Here is a 6,904-nt window from a genome sequence, read left to right as displayed (position 1 = left end):
GGTAATTCGAGGGTCTGTTTCATCTAACAGCACCTGGTCCCCAACCTTAAACTGGTTCGTTTCATCTTTAAGCTCGTTATGGATTCGCTTCAGTTTTGAATCGTGTATTCTCGGTTTCTCCTTGACATGTGACTATCATTCATCATGTTCATTGGTTTTTAACATTCGTTCTTTATAAGTTGATCTACTTTTGTCATATAAGCTGGATCGTGGCTTTATCTCACTTTTCTGCGGAGTTTCCTACAAAGAATGTCGAGCCACAAGGTTACTCATATTAACAGAATTTGTATAATCAACTCGATCGCTAGATATATTAGTAGAATTACGAGCTTGGAGTTTAATCGTGTCATCACCTACACGAAGTATGAGTTCACCTATACCAACATCAATAATCGTTCTACCAGTTGCTAAAAAGGGTCGTCCTAAAATTAAAGGTACATCACTATCCTTATCCATGTCTAAAACTACAAAATCAACTAGGAATATGAATTTCTCAATTTTAACAACAACGTTTTCAACAATATCCCTAGAAAATATAATGGTTCTTTCTGCCAATTGAATGGTCATCCTAGTTTGTTTGGGTTTCCCAAGACCTAGTTGCTTAAAAATTTTTTAGGGCATGACATTAATACTCGCCCCTAAATCAGCTAAAGCATTATCAACATTTAAACGACCAATTAAACAAGGAATAGTAAAACTTCTTGGATCTTTCAACTTATTGGGTAGTTTATTCTGTAAGATAGCTGAGCAAACTGCATTTAGCTTCACGTGTGACGAATCATCTAACTTTTGCTTGTTTGCTAAAAGCTTATTTAAAAATTTTACGAAATTTGGCATCTACAAAAAAGCTTCAATAAACGATAAGTTAATATGTAACTTTTTCAACAGTTTAAGAAATTTATCAAATTATTCATTTATGTGGTATTTCCTTGTCGTGTTGGGATATAGTACACGTGGTGTATAATCTTTACTGACCGATTTTTGCTTATCTTGACTTACCTCAACCTTACCTTGACTTACCACACTTTCTTGCCTTAGTTCTAGTTTCGGTTCAACTAACCCTTCTTCGTCTCGAATTGCAATTGCATGAAGCTGCTCTTTTAGGTTAGTTTAAGTGTTGCTAGGCAAGCTACCTTGTGGTCTCTCTGAAATCAACTTAGCAAGCTGACCTATCTGGTTCTCGAGTCCTTGAATCAATGCTTGTTGATTTTTAAGCGTGGTTTCAGTGTTTTGGAAACGGGTTTTTGACACCAAAATAAACTTCGCCAACATCTCCTCAAGGTTCGACTTCTTATCTTGCGAGTAAGGTTGTTGTTGAAAGCCTGAAGGGGGTTGTTGTCTTTGATTTCCTTAACCACACCACGAGAAATTGGATGGTTCCTCCAACTTGCATTATAAGTTTTACAATAGGGATTATTCTAAGGTCTAGAATTATTACCTATATAGTTGACTTGTTCGCTCTCTGTGCTAGGGTTGTAGTGTAGACATTCTGGATTGTTCATCCCTCCTCCATTTGTATCACACTGCTTCATCAGATGTACCTGCGTAGAACCATATAAACCATCAATCTTTTTATTCAAAAGTTCTACCTGATTAAATAACATGGTGACTACATCAACGTTAAAACCACGGCTGCTTTCATCGGCTTTGTTCTCATGACTTGCCACTGATAGTTATTCAGTGACATCTCTTCTATAACTCATAAGTCGCTTCAGGTGTTTTATTGTTTAGAGTCCAATTGGCGACTGCATCAATTAATTCCCTAGTTGAGCGGTTCAAACCGTTGTAGAAGGTTTGAACATGTAGCTATAGAGGTAACCCATGGTAAGAGAACCTTCTCAATAAATCCTTATACCTCTCCCATGCATCATTTAGGGTCTCTAAATCCATTTGCCTGAAGGAAGAGATATCATTCCTCAGCTTGGTTGTCTTAGCGGTGGAAAATACTCTAATAAAAAATTTTCGATCATTTGCTCCCATGTAGTGATAAAACCTTGTGGTAGGGAGTTCAACCACTGTTTAGCCTTATTTCTTAATGAGAATGGAAACAGCCGAAGGCAAATGGCATCGCCAGAAATGCCATTTATCTTGAAAGTGTCACAAAATTCCAGAAAGTTGGCCAATTATTTGGATCCTTATCTTGCAAGCCATCGAACTGAACAGATTGTTGAATCATCTAAATGGTGTTTAGCTTCCGTTTAAAGTTATTTACAGCAATATTAGGTCTCACAACACTCGATTCGGCCCCAGTTAAATTGGGCTTGGCATAATCGTACATAGTACGAGGAGTAGGATTTGGATTTGCAGGATTTGCGGCAACCACGAGGGTAGCTGATTATTATGATTATCAGCCATCTCCTCTATAATAATAACATCATCTTACTCTTCCATTATATTCTGTCACTCTGCCTCGCTTCTCTAGATTTCTGCAAGCTGTGCTTTCAATTTGGCTGTCAAATACTAGAGGTCTTGACGGGTTTCTTCTAGTCATAAACTAAAGGAATCTACCAGAAGCAAATAAAAGAAAAGTTAGTAAACCAAAATTAAAATAAAAAATAAAATAAAATGCAATAAAGATAAAATGGCTAAAGTAATAAAAATCAAGTGTTCCTAATATCTTAGTCCCTAACAACGGTGCCAAAAACTTGATGATGATTCACTTAACCAACTAAATCACGACAAAGGCAAGTGCACCTATCGAATAGCAGTATAGTTATGGTGAGTAGGGAATATTGTATCCACGAGGACTAAAAGTACTAGTAATTACTATCTTTTTATTATCTAGCCGATAAATTGAAGGAATTGTTTTTAATCTAAAATTATCTAAATTAATTATTAAGACGCAATAGAGATGTAAGGAAATATTCGAATGAACCAATGAAAAAAATAATACCCAGGAAAGAATCCACCTAGACTTTACTTTTTATTTTAAATCTAAATTAAACGATTTATTTACTTACCTTGATCCGTAGAAATCCCTAAATTATATTAATATCTCTTTTGAGAAACAAAATAACTAACTCTAGGTTGGTTAATTGAAATCTCTTTCTAATTAAAACCCCTATTGTCACATTAACTCGATCTATGGATTCCTCCATTAGATTTGACTCTAATCTGGAAGATTTATGTCGTCCTATTTCTAGGATTGCATGCAACTCCACTTATTATGCTAGACCTACTCTTAAACAGGGACTTTTTCTCCACTGAATTAAGCACATTACACTTGAATTGATATCCTGAAAATATTAAAGCAAGAAATAAGTACACATAATTGAGAATAAGAAACAAGTATTTATCATGTAATTCGGAAAATCAAATAATAAGATCCATCTTAGGTTTCATCTTTCCTAAATATCTAGGGAATTTAGTTCATACTTTGGTAGGAAAACATCTCAAAATTAGGAAAAAAACAAAACATAAATAAACCCAAAAACTTCTAAACAAGTTGACTGGAGATCTTCAATCTTGAAAGAGATCCTGCTTCTGAGTTGATTCTGACGGCGTTCTTCGAGTAATTTCTTCGTTCTTTTCATCATGCTCATCTAGATCGTCTTCTAGTGTGTATTTATAGACTTTAGAATGCTCGAAAACCTTAAAAACTGGCTTTTTTACGTGTTTGGGAAACAGGGAGCGATATCGACACGGGCTGGCACATGGGCGTGTGGCTAGCTCATATGGCTCACACGGGCGTGTGCTTAGCCCATGTGGAATGCCCAGGCCGTGTGGTTCCTGAAAATAGCTCATTTTGTCAGATTTTGGCCCATTTTTCGCTCCTTTTGCTCCCTTATGCTCTCCTAAGTATAGAAACATGAAATTAAAGGATTAAGAGTATTAAATTCACTAAATTAACTAATAAATCATCCAAAAATGCATCAAGAATGGGATTAAAACATGTTACTTTTATGGCTTATCAGGGTCATTTATGAAAAGGTCTGTAACACCCCATACCTGTAACCCACACTGGGGCGGGGTACGAGGCATTACATTTACTTGATCTTATGTATACAAACAATCTCAAGTCACCGAGACTCGGTCCAAATTAAACTCTTTCAATGTCTACTTTAAACTTCTTATTATAGGCCTACGAGCCTCAAATCGACCGTTGAAAACCATTTGGGACTATATCGGGTCCTTAAACCAACTGTGAAAATTTTATCCTTAAAACAGGGCACACGCCCGTGTGGAAGGGCAACACGCCCGTGTGACCAACTCAACATGGTCGTGCTGATGGCCCGTATGGTTCACATAGCCTAAGCACCCTGGGACACGCCCGTGTCCCTCACCCGAGTACAATTAATTTCTAATTCACACCTACAGGGGTTTTTACATGGCCAGACACAAGCCCGTGTCATTGGCCCGTGTCCCTCACACGGCCACGACACACCCGTGTCCTAGCCCGTGTGCAAAAACCTGAGTATTTTGTTTCTGACGTCAGCATGTTCATAATATCACACGGCCAAGGCACACGCCCGTGTGCTGGGCCGTGTCCTCCACACGGCTGAGACACACGGCCATGTCTCTGCCCGTGTGATTATTACCATGCATACTGACTTGAAATTTTTATGTGTAGGGGACATACGGCCAAACCACACGCCTATAGGGCAGACGGTGTGTCATACACGGCCTAGACACACGCCCGTGTACCTACCCGTATGGACAGTATAAGGCTATTTACCAAGCCTCATTGCCATCCTTACATATATAGTTCCATACAAATACCAACCAATATCGAAACAAGTATAACTTCTATAACTAAATCAGCCATAATAGACATTCATTCAACCATGGGAATGCATCTTTTATAAATTCAAAAAGAATATTACTATCATTCAAAGCTTAATACAAATTAAAGGGTTTCCAACCCAAGCCAACACATTTGGCCAATTCTCAAAGACACAAAATAATAAAGTATAAGTCTGATACTTACCATATTCAAAAATATAAATCCAACTATACTGAATGTTTCGGTTGATAGTGTGATCGATATCTCTGACTTTTGGAATCCATGAGCTAGTAAGGCGGCACTGTAAGAAAATGGAAAGAAAATGGAGTAATCATAAAAGCTTAGTAAGTTGCATATAAGTACACAACAACAACATTTTATCAATGATCCACATGCTCAGGATACCAAGGTAGGCTTAGGCATAACTTACTTATTACCATCCATACTAGTCACATATTGTTCAATGAGCTCATATCTCATAAATACCAATTAGGTACCTGTACCACTCACAACACGGTTATACTTTCCTCATTTACTTAAGAACATAACGTTCACCGTTGAACCATTTGGAACACTACCGGATATTCATTAAGCCTCAGAAGTGGGTAAGGTGCCGATGCCATGTCCCAGACATGGTCTTACACTGACTATCATCTCGTAGCCGATGCATGTCCCAGACATGTCTCACACTAGCTCACGTTTCGAGGCCGATGCATGTCCCAGACATGTCTTACATTAACTCTCATCTCAATGCCGATGCCATGTCCCAGACATGGTCTTACACTAGCTCTCATAATGTGGCCGATTCATGTCCCAGACATGTCTTACACTAGCCAACAACAACCTATATGTCACGGCATGAATATCCGATTTATTTCCTAGGTTCAAACAGGAACTCTACTATCTCTATTATCATCATGCTATCTCAATTCCACAATCAAGCAATTCATGATATATTAATTCAAATACAATTCAACACATACATTAGTAATGTAGTTGTATTATTTATATACAACTTACTTCGAATTACAAAATGTGGCCGACTAGTTGGTTTAGTCAATTTGCTTGGTTTTCCCCTGATCTAGGTTTGGATTTGGAAATTATTGATCTAAAATAGAAAAATGCACTCATTTAATCACTAAATAAAATGAAGCAATTAAAAATTCACATCTTCGATAAAATGAACGTTTTGCCCCTAAACTTTGGCAAAATGACCATTTTACCCCTATGTTCAAAAATCGATTTTTATAAAATTTCTTCGCATCTTAAGATTATCTGAACTCTTTTTACTTTTATAGCAACCCAAATTCTCTCTTTTTCACACATTTATCATTCATATTACAACTTGTGCAAAATGGTCCATTTAGGTGTTTTCATGGTAACACCTTTCACAAAAGTTGTCTATTACACCACTAAGACTCATATTCTTCCATAAAATTTCAGAAACAACCTAAATGCTCTCATGGAAAAACCTTAGACCTTCAATTTTGCAAGATATACCCCTCATTTGAAAGCTCATGCTTCGTGGGTCTCAAAAATACAAAAATCATCAACAAAGGACATGGAAATCACTTACTTGTGAGTGCTTCAAGTTGCTGAAAATTTTTAAGCTCTCAAACCCCCTTAAATGGCTAATTTTTGGTGGATAAAAGATATGAGTAAGGGATGATATCATCCTTCTTTCATTTTATTTCTATTTTAGTCAACATTGGTCACCTAACCCAACAAATTTTGAAAATTTTGACCACATATGTCTCCCATGGCCGACCACTCTATTCCTAGGGGTCTAATTTCCCTTTAAAATCCCCCAATTTTTATTCTCTAATAAAATAACACCTTTAGCTATCAAAATAGAACTTTTTCACTTTATGCGATTTAGTCCTTTTCACAATTGGGCTCACAAACGTCAAAATTAACTCACCAAATTTTTCATGTACTATTATAAACGTGCTATGACTCCAAAATAATAACAAAATAATTTCTCTGACTCCAAATTTGTGGTCCTGAACCACTATTTCGACTAGCCCTAAAATTGGGCTGTTACAAGGTCATTGAAAGAGCATTGATCGAGTAGCTTTCGTAATGGTATGTAATTAGGAAGAGCTCAGTCACGATAATATAGTGGAATCACTTCATGACAGAATGGGTTTATAATAAATAGGAAAAAAAAGTTGAAACTTA

At 36.8% G+C, this 6,904-nt stretch overlaps 1 non-coding gene across 1 annotated transcript; it reads left to right on the top strand.

Annotated features, from left to right (window-relative positions):
• The first annotated feature begins 1,816 nt into the window (after positions 1-1,816).
• On the top strand, positions 1,817-1,923 carry LOC128280152 (small nucleolar RNA R71). Its single transcript, XR_008270332.1, has one exon. It is a non-coding gene; the product is annotated as a small nucleolar RNA R71 (small nucleolar RNA).
• Positions 1,924-6,904: the final 4,981 nt, after the last annotated feature.

This window comes from Gossypium arboreum, chromosome 8 (genome assembly GCF_025698485.1).
Source record: "Gossypium arboreum isolate Shixiya-1 chromosome 8, ASM2569848v2, whole genome shotgun sequence".
Classification (NCBI taxonomy): Eukaryota; Viridiplantae; Streptophyta; class Magnoliopsida; order Malvales; family Malvaceae; genus Gossypium; species Gossypium arboreum.
This window is presented reverse-complemented; position numbering and strand designations above follow the sequence as displayed.